Consider the following 16129-nt stretch of genomic DNA (forward strand, 5'->3'; position numbering starts at 1 on the left):
ATTGCCGCCACAGCAATCACATTGCCGCCACACTATTTTTCTTTTTTACCCTCCTACTTCCAAATACAACCTACTGTAACACCAACACAGATAAAATCAAATGGTAAACAGTCACCAGAATGTATTTATATCGACCCTACAATGCTTTATATACGACAATTTTAAAGAAATATTCTGGAATCTGTCAAAAATGTCTTGAACTGCCATGATAAATACAGTAGATCCTAATTGTCAGCTCAAAATGCGTTTGTCTTCTATATATATATTATTATTTAAATACTGCCTTAAGCCCAAGACATTTGAATATAAACATAAGGGTATACAGTACATGATACTATAACTCAAAAAGTATCTGTGCTTTATCATTGGAATATTTCATTTTGTCACTCTGAAATGGCCAACAAAAAATGATTTTTACCTAAATATTTATGTCAGGTATATCTGTAATTAATTAAACACATTTTATGCTACAGCACAGCTGGCTAGCATACAAATACCATATGTCATGAACAACTATTTGTAGCTTACAGTATTTTGTTGTGTTATTGTAAGACTCACACATTTGATATTCAGAAATAGGTTATGTGCATCAGAAATATAGCAGCCACTTTATAAATTGTTGATATATAGTTAAATGTAATACCAGGTTGTATTTAATAAATGAATAATAATAATTTTGATATCATTACTTGGACAATAGTACGGAAAAAGAAACGACAGTAGTTGAGAAAGGTGCCGAAATCCCATGCAAAGAAAATGTATTTATATCAACCCTACAATAATATCTCCACTTCAAATTAAGAAAAAGTATATATTCACCACTCCCAGTTATTCCACAACTACTCATAATCCTTTTGTAATCCCCAGATAGAATTTCTTGTTGATGCAAGAACTAAATTCCCCGGAGATCTGCCACAAAATAAAGCCTGCACAGATTAATACAGAATTCGTTGTGTTCATTCAAGGCCTAATGGACTCAAAACCACCCCCAAAACACAACCACATAAATGTTTGTTAGAAAGAAGTCAATTATGTTGTCAAACCAAAAATGTAATTTAGGAAAGGTACCGAAGTATAGACGAACTCTTGATAAAAACCAATAGATAACAGAACTTGCCATAATCCAAGATATACAGTACAAACACATTTGAAAAGTTATAAATCGAACAGGTATTCCTTTTTGAGCCCCATTATGCAACATAAATATTATAATTATATAATAAGGCAGTCACGCAGGCAGCCACGCAGCCACGCAGCCACGCAGCAGGCAGCCACGCAGCAGCCGGCATATTACAGCCACGCAGCAGCTGGCATATTACAGTACACACAGCCACGCAGCAGCCACTAAGGCAGCCACGTAGCTGCAGGCATATTACAGTACATATTTTTGCAGTCAGCAAACACTGGAATCGAGGGGGACACCAACAGAATTGCCCTATAATACAGCAAATACAGTAATCTTTCTGTAAACTAAGCACTATATTTTTTATATATTAAATCTAAACTTTAATAAGTAATGACTTGGGGCTCTGAATGAACTGTTGCACGCTTTGTATAGAGCGTAATTTACATTTTCAGACACATTTTGCTACATCAGATTTTTATATGTTAAGTGCATCGGTTTCATAGTAAATACTAGCCAAAAGCTCTAAGTACATTTTAATAACCCCTTTGGTGGTGATGGAAGCGGTGTTAAGGTATATATTGTGACGGATTGAGGGTATATATTACTCATTTGACGTACCTTGCATAGGTGAAAGGCGCATCAGCGAGTTAGCTGTGGGTGTTAACCCTTGTCACATATATAAATCCTATATTCACAGTTGTGCCGTTCGTGACAGTACTTGTGATAATTGTGCCTTGCGTATGCATTTTGTTAAGATCCATGATATTGCAACTGGTTATTTGGCATACAGTTTTTTTTTTTTTTAAACCAAGTTATGGATCATTATGTTATGTGTTATATTAATGTATTGATACTTAACAGTGGTAGGTATCAGATAATACCGGAAACTGGGAGAGCCTGTGTGATGGGATTACTGTAAATCAAATTTTGCAAATAGGAGTATTTGGATGTAACATGCTCATTTCGAAGGAGAGTTAAAAAAAAAAACATTCTCATTAAACATGAACTGCTTCTCCATGGTAGACAGTGCAGTGCATTCTCACAATGTACTGCACATGAATTTAAATATACAGATGTGCGGTAGCAGATGTTATTACTCCAACGGAAGTTTGCACAGGTACATACAATGCACCAGCGTGAGAATCCATGAGTAGGTAAATGGAGGCAGGGCTGATGGTGAGGGTTCTGAGTGCAATAACGGCTGCTACATCAGTAATTTAGAGAATCAATTAATTTACCTTACATTAATCTAACATTGTACAATATCTGGGCCATCTTAACTTTCATTTTTTTTTATTGTACTTAGTTAAAACTACTCTTCTCTATAATTTTGAATAGTTGATGAAGTTAAGTTATAATTAAACACAACCAAAAAATAATTACAACTATATTAACTTATTGTATTTTAATTCCCTGTACTGTATTGTCACTTTTGTGAAGCACTGAGCACACTGTGGGTACTATATAAAGGCATACTGTACATACATACATTACATTTATACTTTCAAAGGAAACAGTAGATAGATCACTACTTTTAATATAGAGCAGAGGTGCACAATCTTTTCTGTTTTTCGCCCCCCCTGTCTGCTCTCCGAACTTGCCTGCGCCCCCCTCCTTACCGGCTCTCTTGCATCGGTGGCATCATAGGACATCACAATGCCATGTGACATCGCATTGCCATGGCAACGCATTGCAATTTGACCCTCTGCCCTGATTTGACGCCACGTTGTCATGGCGATGCGTCGCCAAAGAGCTGGCAGAGAACAGGTAAGAGAGAGTTACAGAGGCCTTGCGCCTCCCCCGGCATTTCATTTAAATGTTGTGGGGAAGAGCGCAGGGCATTTGTAAACACCGGCACCTCTTCCCCCTAAAACAATCTTGCGGGCGCGCCTCCCAGTTTGCACACACCTGCTCTAGAGGATGGTACTATGTTAGCCTGTAGAATAGACAGAAGAAAGGTAAGATACAAGGGATATATTTATTAGCTAATTGGTGGCTAAAAGAGTGCAAGCTTTGAGGATAATGAAGGTTGGCAAGAATGTGTCTCAAGTATTTACCTTTGTGGTCCTAAAAGCTTCTACTCTTTATCTACTAGTTAATTAAGGGTATCAATTCTACCGTACTTTGGTTCTGTTTACATGTACAATGTAGAGGAACACAAAAATTAAGACTGTACATTGAGTTTATCTAGATATAACTAATGATTAAACAACAATACCTTTATTTAAAACTATTTTTAACCATGTTGGCCAAGTAATATTAAGAAAAATCTGTTTCTTACCTTTTAACAATGATCGTGTTAGAAATTCTTGCTGGTTTCCTAAGTGTTTTGTTACTGCTCTTCCCCGTCACAGCTCAACCAACTAAAGTTCTGTAAATTAAAAAAAAATGGCATTATATGTAATGTAAAAATTAGTCAATTACTGTAAGTGCACACAAATCAAAAACATGTAAATTAGGTACTAGTCAATGGAGGCGAAAATGTTTAATTGATTTCAACCAATGTTTTTGGCCTATGATGAATCTCTCTCAAATGTATACAAAATCAATTATAGGACTACCACACACAATCAGACTCTCCCCTACCATACTGTACACATACAGATGTAGCTAGACTTGCTGTCTTCGGGTCCGTGGACAAACAGTATCTGACTGGAAGGATCTGTGGAGGGTCCATGCTTCTGAATGGGACCCACCGCAGCATTATTCCTCCGGTGCTGCGAATGCATGATTGTGCATGGTGGTGGCACAGAAGACCGTTAGGTTTACTACATCAGTATATCATTTTTTTTTTTGAAGACACACTATTTCAAAAAGACCTATCCAACAATCTCCTGACACCTTTCTTTTACTTTTATACTTGATCCGGATATTCCTGAGTCCTGATGTTGATAGCCAGACCCTTGCTAAGAAACTCAGACACACTATTCCTTTAGTCTTCACTCCACTCCTAGATTGTAAATTCCATGGGGCAGGGACATCTTTCCTATTGTCTCAGTTTCTTTTAACATATACAGTATGTACTCGTTTTCAAACAGTGTACAATTTAATTGTCCTCCCTCTCACATTGAACTACTCTACGAAATATGTTGGCACAATACAAATGAAACTGACTATAGCCTAGCTAGAGGTAATAGAAACACATGACGTATAAAGAGAATGTAGGACTTTTATAAGTAACTGTACATGAACACAGAAAACAAAGGACAGATTCAAGCAAAAGCGGAAAAATAAACTACCAAAGATAGTATAAGATAATATCTATGAAGAATGGGAAGGCCTGGCGGAAGATGGAATTACAACTGAAATCTTGAAAGCTTAGGGAAGAAGTGTAGATGTAGCAAGACTTATTGTCCACGTGACCGTGGCAGTGTGCATGATTACAGATGCGTGAGCACCATAATTATTTGTGGAGTTATTCATGCTATTGCAGTACAGTATGTGAATACAGCAGGTGGCACACTGAATATCTTCGCCTATGATAGCTATACGGGGGCTGCAAATTGTAAATAAATGCCAGGGATTTACACTTACTGTTTTGCGGCACCCCGAATAGTAAGTCTGGCTACATCTCTAGAGAAAATTCTTGCAAAACTCTTTACAAAATATAGCAAATATAGTGCAGATTGTGGATACTGGTATATATCACTCTGTTAGCTATAAATAATAGCACTCACAAAACTTATTGTAATCTTAAGCGTGTCAGAGATTCTTCTCTCTCTGACTGGAGCCCTTGTGATGAATAAGTATCAGGATATCCCTCAGTAGGTAAGTATGGTAGACATGGAAAAGTAATAGCCACAATAGTGCATACTATTTGACCAGATATATTCAATAAGAAGTGTCAAGAGCAATTAAACTCACATGTTCCAATAAGTAACAGGCATTGGAGAGAACCGCCGAATGCAGAAGGACCCCGTCGGCACACAGCTTTGTAGCGTCTCACTCACGTCTCACAATAGATTTCTACCAGCGAAACACGTAGAGTTAGCGTTGCTGGAGAACCGGAGAGCTGAAGGACTGGCAATATCGGGGCTGACTCCAGAGGCAGACTGCGCTTCCGCCCTCACCTATGACGTGACCACGGAAGTGACGTACGTGGAAATCTATTGTGAGACGCGAGTGAGAGACTACGAAGCTGTGTACCGACGGGGTCCTTCTGCTTTCGGCGGTTCTCTCCAATGCCTGTTACTTATTGGAACATGTAAGTTTAATTGCTCTTGACACTTCTTATTGAATATATCTGGTCAAATAGTATGCACTATTGTGGCCTTTTCTTTTCCATGTCTACCATACTTACCTACTGAGGGATATCCTGATACTTATTCATCACAAGGGCTCCAGTCAGAGAGAGAAGAATCTCTGACACGCTTAAGATTACGATAAGTTTTGTGAGTGCTATTATTTATAGCTAACAGAGTGATATATACCAGTATCCACAATCTGCACTATATTTGCTTTATTTTTTATTTACATATACCATTGCGCACACCTGCGCTCCTCCCCCACGAGCAAAGAAATCTTACATCCTGGGACCTGGAACAGTCCTTTCTGAGGAAGTCGAGCAGCATTTAACACTTTGTACAATTATTTTATACCACTGGTTGGTGAAGGAATTTTATAAGTGTATTCACATTTTGTGGTTTATTTTATCTCTAGACACTGTTTTTCACATTTCACCTTTGGAAGCGCCCAGTCCATTCCCCACTCCCCCCCCCCCCCCCTTCCTTTTATTTTTCACAAAACTCTTTACATACTGCTTGAAGAACAGGAAAATTACAGAACAATGGAGCAATACCAAAGTTATCCTCATCCATACGAAAGGAGACAAAGACCTGAAGATCCACAGACTAATCAGTCAACTTCCAATTAATTTAAAGGACTTTCACAAAGGCATTCATTAATAAGCTGCACCAGACCCTGGATTTTAACCGGCATATAAACAAGCAGGTTTCACAATGTATACATAAACATAATAGACCAGATCCAAGTTGAGGGGATTTAACAAAGTTATGAATACAATCTACCACTCAAATTTGGATTCATAGATTACAAAAAAACATGTAATTCATTCTACAGTACACCTCAACCATTTGAAATGCATTTAGAATACAGTGTTAAAGACAGGTACATTGATATTATAAGGAACATTTATGATAATGCCACATCAACTATTAGATTACATGAAGACACGTGCCAGTTAAGGATAAGCAAGGGTGTTCAACAGTGAGACACCATGTCACCAAAGCTTTTCACAGGAACACTTGAAGAATTGTTGAAGACATTGAATTGGGCCGAAAAGGAATACAAAAATGCAAAGGTTAATACTTGAGTCACAGACAAATTGCTGATGACATTGCTATTTTTGCCACATGTCCAGAATGCTGAAGAACTCCGAGAACTCGCTGAAGCAAACAATAAGGTGGGCATCTCTTGAATCTCATCTGTGTTGAATATTTTCAACACATTTCAACTCTACAAATATCAAAATAAATGGAATAGAACTAGAATAACTTGTAAACTATGTTTACGGTGGCTAGCAAGTATCACTGAATGGAAACCTTTCAAATGAAATCAATGAGAAAATGAAGATAAGATGGAGTGCATGTGCAAGAAACAAAATAATATTTCAAAGGAACATTCCACTGTGCCTCAAGCAGAAAGTGTTACATACTGTAGTTACATAGTAAGTACAAGAAGTATGGAAACATGCATGTTGGTTATTACCAACAGGGCCAAGAATGGATGTTTTCAGAAGCACACAAATTTCTGTGACATCATAAGGATAAAGAAATTAAAATGGCAGTGAGCTGCACACACCACAAGAAGAAAAGACCACCATTGGACAAAAGTTCTTGACTGGATCCCATGGGATATCAAAGGATCAAGATGACAATCAAAAGGGTGAAATCAGAAAATGTGTTGCAGCAACATGGAGAAGAGAGACTTGCAACAGCAGTGCCTGGAGTATCATTGGTGAGGCCTTCATCCAGCAGTGGATCAACAATCCCTCCTAATCAAAATGTAACCCCCATTCTTTAATTGCATTTTGTTTAATCTGGTATGTTAGGGTTTGGGGTGTTAGTGTGATGTTATATTAAACTGGCTTCCAATTGTCCACTCTGTAATGTAATTTGGCAGTTTTATTGGGAGGGTCATGTGACTGTTTAGAACTATAAATTTGAACCTACAGATGCAGCGGCCTTTATCTGATCATGTCTCAGAGCCGTTATCGTAAAGTCTGCTATATTCCACGTGGGATTCACTCGTTATTCTTCCATGAACGCTGCCGTGAATGCCTTCAATCACAACTGTGTTTACTGTTGTTGATTTCTTTGAATTACCTTGGTTCTGATTTGTTTGGTGCAGTACTTCGTGTATCTGCCAGATGGTAAAAATGAATTCCATGTGCACTATCTAATGGATAGTACAGTTATGTATTGTAGTCAATTTGCAGGTGTTTAAAAACAGATAAAACCAGAGTCTACCACAGTGATCCATTGTAAATTGACCTTGGTCGCTGAAGACGTTATCAAATTTAGGCGTTTTCATAATTTATGTATCTAAACACAATGTTTTGTACATTATTCTCAATTGCTATGACCGCACAATTGCTGAATAGACATATACTTAACGTCATTTCAAGTCCTTATACTAAACCGAATTGTAGTTATGCATTTTTTATATTTTCTGCAATTACTGCTGGAACAGATAAGAAGGCGACTTTAGCAGAGATAAACGATTATATCATTCAGAACTGTGATTTTTTCAAATTTTCACCAAACCATTGTGGGTGGAAGCATTTGATAAGGCAAACTTTAACTAATGAGGATTGCTTTTTCTGCACAAACCCTCCCCCTGTTCTGTGCGGAATGTACTGTTAATAAGATATTGTATAATATGTAACGTGATTGTTGATGTTTGTAAATAATTTTTATACAAAATGGTTGTACCCCCCCTCACTTTTTCTTTTTTGTATCCTTTCCCCTCCCATTTATGTTTGAAAACTTTAATAAAAATATAAGTTTAAAAAACAAAATTCAAAACTACTGGAGGATCTTCTGCATTTCACCAGATGTTCTACTGTTCAGACAATCACAGTTTCATCTGGCAATGTATAAATAAATATATGATATTCAGAATCTGGTTAAATAAATGTTTATCTATGGGTTACCATGCAAAGCTGTGTAATACAGCAGACATAAGTTTATAGGGGACCATGTCAAAATGCACAAGAAGAAAAAGGTGACACACTGTGTGCTAATTTGCATCTCATTACCCAGAATCCCTGGCTGCAGTGGAAGCATTGTATGCTTGGAGATAATGGCAGAAGGCAGGGTTGCAGACCTGTCTGTGACATGCAAATGTACTTACAAGTGGTATTTTTGTTTGCTGAGATAAATATATACGATATTTTATCATTCTTGCATATTAACATTTAGATTTATTCCATTTCATTTCTCTGTCTGTTTATGAAATGTATTGCTTTGGAACAGCTTGTATTCTTTGCTCTGTTTGCATGACTGTACATTTCTTTAACCAGTCCTGATTCTGACTATCATTTGTGTTTGCTGTGGAATGTTTAGTAATGGTGTCTCCCTAGATGCTGATCACATTCTAAAGCTCAAAATGACAAGGCCTATTATTGGTAACATATTTTTGGGGAACATGAAATAGAATTAACTTGCCCTATGTGGGAATGTTCTTTTGTGTGTTCCCTGCCTAATTTAATAAACTCTTATATGTATTCACACTTGCGAGCTATTCTTTCACTAGATTAAATCTATTGTTTTTGTCATAGTTTGTTATTTCAACAGTCAAAGTATTTATTTGACTACTAATTTGCATTTGACATTTGGTCTTTCAGTTTCTGTGTTAATTCTGTGGCAAGTAGTTATGACATGCTTGCCTAATTGTGATATTGCAAGTCTACAGTTGTTTCCTTCCTATTGCTTGTCTGCTGTTCTTTTTGAGATAAGGAGTTTAAATAACCATCAATAAACCTACACCACTGAAAATATGAAAACACACTTAGTAGAATGATTTTGTACATTTGTGCTTAAAAAGACATAAATGATCACAACAAAATAAATTGAGGGTTATCATTTAAAGAGCTTAGATTATTAGGGGCCTATTTACTGTGAAAGCGTAGACATAATATCAATAAGTCTAGGGTTCAAAATATAGTGAGTTTATTGCACCAAGGTACAAAATTGAGAGAGAGAGAATACAAAAATGAGCTATCTCCTCTGACCACATATTGCTTGACATCACACTTTTATATATCTCAAATGAGTAATACACCCCTTAAGGGGGCTGGCTTAGAGATAAACAAAAATATAATGACATACAAAAACCTTATTCATGCAAAAATATATGCTTCGCATGCTAACCTTTAACCTACATATCTCCCCGTAATTTGGGCCTCATAACCTCCTGATGTAAGGAGTGAACCTCTTAACCCTTTGTGTGTAGCTGCCTGCAAGATAAGAGAAGCGGGGGTTCAGCAAGAATGAATTCGTTAGAAAAACTGTGACAATGCAATTATTTCAAATATCATGACTAGTAGGAATAATACAAGGGTTGGTCTTTGCTAGGAGCGATGATCTGCAGCGCAGCTTTCATACGCAAATAAACAGATACACATACATGCAAGAAAACACTCAAAATGGCAGCTGAGCCAAAATGGTGGTGATGATAGTCTGTTTTCATATAGCCTAAGTCACACCCCTTATCTCAAAACTTCACATGCTTTTGCGTCCAAATATACATTTTTTTATTGCGCTATAAGACATGAAGCCTAAGCGGGATTCACTAAGAAGTGAAGGCCATTTTTTAAGGCTGATAAAAATCGTGTGACCTGTATTTTGTATCAGCGCTATTGTGCTATAAATTCTATAGCGCGATAGCTGATAGAAAAAACTGCAGCCTGTATGAGCTGCACGGAGATGCTGCGTCTCCATGCACGGCTCTTAAAGGCGATTGTGCAGTAAAAATATTGATTTTAATAATAGTGTACATGAGCAGGGGGTCTCCTGAGCTGAACCGCGTTGGTTTCAGCCTCGGGGACCCCCTACTTCCCAAGATACAGGCCCCGTAATGGGGTGCCGGTATCCCCTGTGCTTTTAAATCTCCCGTGTCACGTGACCTTGAGATTTAAATCCTGCAGGGGGATAAATCACCCCATAATGGAGCCTGTATCTTAAGAAGTAGGGGGTCCCCAAGGCTGAAACCAACGCTGAAATATGAAGGATCGACTCGTGCCGTGGCTCACCCCCGCCTCCGCTGAGAGTCTGATACACTCTGGGGACTCCTCTGCATTCGGCTAGCCGAGCCGATCCTTCATATCACAATTGTGATTCATGCGTATTTTAAATGTTTTTATTGTAAGTGTGCATTTTTGAATTTGTCATAAATTTATACCTTATACTATTGATCTGCACTATGGGTATCTCTTTACTTTTACATCCCATGATCTCACTGATACTGGAGTTTAATACCACTTCAAACTCAGAAGACCATCTGTTATCCACACCACCTGAAGCTATTTTGATGTTGCCTGATTAACACTGAAATCCTGTGAGTAGGCTGCACATAGGAGCCAAGCTTACCATTGAGTTATTTCACTCAACACTATTGTCTGCACTTAGATTGTTGTGTTTTGTCTCCCTTTATGCTCCCCCTGGGTTACGAGACTTCAATTCTTCAATTTGGGGACCAGAGAAGACAGGCCCTGCCAGAAGGGTTTGAGCAGGGAGTTACAATCTTTATTTATTTATTCACTTGACACGTTAATTACACGTTTATTTATTGTTCACAGCTTACATTGCTTTTATACTGTCACGTTATTATTAATAGTGATCACTTATAGTGTAGCACCTCTTTGTCACTATCACTATAATATAAGTCTATTAAAGACAAAACATAATGGTTTTAAATTACTCACCTGTATACTGTTGAGGGTTCATCACAAAAATGCACTTGTTTTCGAATGCATTACCGTACTTGTTAAAGTTTTGCTTGCATAAAATAAATTATAATGCCAAGGGAAATTATAGTGAATTTTCTTTAAGAACATATGCTCTATCTTTTCATACAATGATGCATACCAGACACAATCAGGCTACGGCTATATATATATATATATATACAGTATATATATGTTTTACGGTTGGTACAGCAAAGATAACATAGGCAGGAGTAGAGATCGGCGAATTGGTTTTGGAGAATTTGAATCTGCAGCATTTCGGTTGGTTCCTTCGGTCCGCAGATTCCAGCAGATCTATCTCAAAAAGGGTGATTTGCGTTTTGTGGATTTTTAAATTATTATTTCCAATACACTCTGCGGACTCCACAATCCATTGATGGATTTGTACAATCCAATCAATGGATTCAGCAATTCATTTGTGAATTCTTAAGAATTCGCCACGGATTCCTAAATCCACGTATTGTATTCTACAAATCCGTAAACGGATTGTATACAATGGCGGTTTTTGATTAATCCGTCCGGATTAAAACCAACCAAATCCGTTTGTAGATTTTACACTGCGGAACGGATTTTGGGGTAACATCAGCTAAAATCCGGGAAATGAATTTTGGCGGATTGGCCTATCTCTAGCCAGGAGTGTTTGCATGATTTCAACAGGACATACAATCTGCTTCATTCATACCACTTGTCATGCAGTGTGGAACAGGGACTTATCCCTATCAGCTCTGAGAATCCAGCAGAGAGATAGTTAATTGCAGCCACTCAGTTAACTAGTCTCCACCTTGACTAATGAGAGCTCTGTTAAAAGCCTTGTGTGAGACACCGGGGAGAGATTCCTTAGCTCACATTTTGGCTGACAGAAGGAGAGCAGAGAAGCCTGCACACAGACACTGTCTTGAGCACAAATGCTGTGCTGAGATCAAGACACCCAGATACCTATATTTTCTGGACACAGAGGACCCAGGAACCTGCCAGAGACTGACATGGAGGGCCACCTGCTTATGGTACTTTCTGAGACTTTGGGGTTATAGGCTGGTAATGGGAATATCCCCCCAGTCCTGCAGATAAGGTTGGGGAAGTAAGTTAGCCCTTACAAAGGGTTAGGGGTTTGTTATTTTGTTGTTTTTGTATGTTTTGCCTGGAAAAAGGAACAGGCTCAATAAAGCCAAGATATAATTTCACCCAAATCGGCCTCCATTATATGTACCTCTGCACATGTCTCTACATGAATCTATTGAGCATGTCACTTCCTATCCCCTTTATTTACCTCTGTGACAATGAGGTGAATGAAACATGTTTTGGGACCTGTGGAAAATATGCAAACATATTTATCGGTATTTTATCTTTGCTACAATTTATGTATAACATCTACTTCATGATGAACACACTACTGTTTCTAAATAATTAGAACATGTAAGATCAGTTGTAGGTTAAACAAAGGTCGAAGTGAATGCAAAATGAACAAAAATGGACCAAGGCCTTAAAGCAGCAGTACAAGCTGTTTTTTTTTATTTCTATTTACTTTTCCCCCGCTTTAATATGTGTATAAATACAATCCACACAAAGATAATTAATTAGCTAAGTTGCTGATCGATTTGTTCTCATGTGATCGATCGACGAAGCTTTGGCTTGGGGGTTCATTAAATGGCTGTCAGTGCAGCATGAGAGGACCAAAGATGCAAAGTTCTGTGGGTTAGATCATGTAACCAGGCAGTCACTAGATACAATTGGTGCACTGCTAAAGAGAGGGCAGGGCTCAAAAAGGGGTGTGTCAGAGCCTGTTTTAGCAGAGGAAGGGGACGTGACTTTGTAAATGGTTGCTATAGAAACAAAAAATGCCTGTTACATTATAATACATAGAAAATGTCATTCACAGTTGTTTAAAAAAAAACACTACAAATATTTTCTCATAGTACAGAACTGATTTATTTAAAACACACATATAGGATATTGGTTGGTTTGCAGTTTTAAATACAGTAAGTAGAAACCACATTGAAAGGAACATTGCTAACATTTAACATGCATGTTTCTTTTGGTTGTCTGCCTTTAGCAATGGTCCTTAAGCTTTTTGATTAGTTTAGGAATTGTAAGTACCTATGGATGTTTGAACTAGCAGTCAAAGCTTAGTGAAAAGACGTTTGTGTACACTACTAAGCACTGCTTGCAATTGCTATTCATTTATCTGCTGTATGCACTTACCATCTTATAATCAATGTTGTCTTATTTAAGTCTCAGTACTTTTTAACTATTCATTTGCAGAAACAATCAAGGCTTCTTTCCATTTACTACTTAACAAGCTATAGCAGCATTATGTTTTCTCCTGCCTACTCATAAACACCATGGATCCAGGGGGGGGGGGGAAGGGAGCAGGATCATCAGGAGCACCCAGAAAAAAACATATACATACAGATCATGGTGTTCTCTGAACGAATGCGACTGCTGTACTGTGAAAGTGAAAGTCCCAGCAGGCATACCATTTAAACTACTAGTCTGCTGCAGTCTGCGATCTCAAGTAGAAGAGCCAATATATTCATCTTTACCTATACAAATGCTGGTTTAAATCCTACTTCTTGTAAGTAGGTTATTCATAAGAGCCAAGTTTTTCCAGAGTTCTGACTCATATTTATTTTCATACCACACCATGATCTGTATGTATATGTTTTTTTCTGGGTGTTCCTGACGATCCTGCTCCCTTCCCCCCCCCTGGATCCATACGTTTTGCGAGGGAATCAGTGTATATTCCCTGGAAGGTTGAGAGTTTTTTCAGTTTCACCACTTTTATATTTTATTAGATCACTTGCACTGTGTTAAAGCGCCACTCTAAATCACTGGGTTTCACGTTACTCATAAACACCAAACAATAAAATGTGTGTATTTGCAAATACAAAAAATGGCAATTATAATGAAAGCTACCATTTTAATTGTGAGCACAAACACATGATTGTTTTCCCTCAGATATGATGGTGCTTCTATTAAATTGGAACAATTATAAAACAGTTTATTAGTGTACTAAATATTTTACTATATTTCTGAGCGGATGTCCATTTGATGCCGCAGTTCCCACTGTTTTTTTTCTTCCAAGTCCCAGTCCTGCCATTATTTTGGGATGCGAACCAGGGAGTCCCCAGTGCTGCAATATTCTATTTTCAGCTCTGGGTAGAAGTTACACGTTGCAGTCCTTTCCAGGGGAAAGAAAATGGCGTCAGTTGTGTCTTCCTATTGGATCATGTGACAATGGATTTAAAAAGTACCAACACTACCTTTATCAATATCAGATTAAAATCATGTGGTTCAGCTCCCGGGACCCCCTGCTTTCCATTATGGTAAGACAAAAAAAGGGGAAGGGGACTGTAACAGTAACTTATCACTGTTGAGAAAAACTGTCTCTAAATCCAGCAGTGTGCTGGTTAATTGCACAGGCAACCAACCAGGCTCCACCTGGCTTATTAAGACTGTGTTAGAAAAAGCCTGTTCTGAGAAACAGGAAGGAGATTTCCTTAGCCCACAACTAGGGCTGACCAGAGGAACAGATGTCTTAAGCTGCAGAAGGACTGTATGCTGATATCAAGACAAGGGGACAAGACCTCTATACCTGGACACAGACATTGCCATAGCACACAAGTGTGCTGACCCAGGACAGCAGAGAGGCCTTCTCCTACAGCTACAACAAACAGATACGAGACTTTCTTCATGGATTGGAACCATTTTTAACATTGAGGCAAAAAGTGACACTGTGTGCTCATTTGCATGTCATTTCCCAGAATCCCTTGCTGCAGTGGAACTGCTGTATGCTGGGTGATAATGGGGAAAGGTGGGGTTGCAGACCTGCCTAAGACATGCAGATGAGCATACAGTTATATTTGCATATTTGCTTTCCTGTGGAGGGTTTTTGTCACTTTTTTTACTCACCATAACTTAACTCAGTATTATGGTTTAGCCTATCCCATAGCCTCTCTTGCATTCCCAGTAAAATCAACCCCACACTGATGAGACCCATCAAGGTCGAAACGGCTGTCTGTGGGTGGTTTTCTGGGTATGCACCTTAACCCTGGCTGTGCTCAAAGCTGTGACCATGCAGCAAGCTTAAGCCTATAGGGAACCATGTTAAAAATGGTTATTGAGGCAAAAAGTGACACTGTGTGCTCATTTGCATGTCATTTCCCAGAATCCCTTGCTGCAGTGGAAGTGCTGTATGCTGGGTGATAATGGGGAAAGGCGGGGTTGCAGACCTGCCTAAGACATGTAGATGAGCATACAGTTATATTTGCATATATATATATATATATATATATATATATATTTATATTTATATATATATGTATATATATATATATGTATATATATATATATATATATATATATATATATATATATATATATATATATATATATATATATATATATATATATGTATGTATATATGTTTGGGGGTGGTAACTAGCTTAGCTACCCACCCGGTTAGAAAGGGACAGAGTAAAGTGTAGATATTCCCCAAAGCAGAGTAAGCCTTTATTTTGTGTATTTTTGCCGTGTTAAAGGACCAGGCGCAATAAAGCCTCATTTTAGTTTTCACCTTAAAACGGTCTCCATTGCGTACCTCTGCACATCCGTACAGGGACATCTTTTATAAGAGATGAGGATAACACAACTTCTTTGTAAGAAATACATGATTTTTAAAAAAATGTTTACTTGTTTGATCCAGATACAAGTTATCTCTGGTAGAGTAGATCAGTGTAGTTGGCCCTTGCGGCTTTTAGCAATGCAATGATTTAAACTATTCATCTTTGCAATTTCTGTTAAGATATAACAATGTTATTCTCTATTACACAAAATAAACATCCCTTTCTCAAGCTCATTCTAAGGGTCAGGAACATTTTAACGAGTTAGCTGTTTAAATCAATATAATCAATATCTTGATTTGAAGAAAGGCCTGCTGTGACAACCTTCCGATGCAATAGCTTCAAGTCTGTCTAGATCATTTAAGCAAGACCTCATGTCACAATGTTTGCTTTCAT

At 37.9% G+C, this 16129-nt stretch overlaps 1 protein-coding gene across 2 annotated transcripts in view; it reads right to left on the reverse strand.

The window, feature by feature from the left end:
* Window positions 1–16129, reverse strand: part of SYT1 (synaptotagmin 1) — a 905119-nt gene that overhangs the window by 439467 nt on the left and 449523 nt on the right. For both annotated transcript variants that reach the window (XM_075600187.1, XM_075600188.1), the window contains exon 5: window positions 3408–3497. The gene's annotated coding sequence lies outside the window, so the exon portion shown is untranslated. The remainder of the gene's footprint in view (window positions 1–3407; window positions 3498–16129) is intronic.

This window comes from Ascaphus truei, chromosome 5 (assembly GCF_040206685.1).
Source record: "Ascaphus truei isolate aAscTru1 chromosome 5, aAscTru1.hap1, whole genome shotgun sequence".
Classification (NCBI taxonomy): Eukaryota; Metazoa; Chordata; class Amphibia; order Anura; family Ascaphidae; genus Ascaphus; species Ascaphus truei.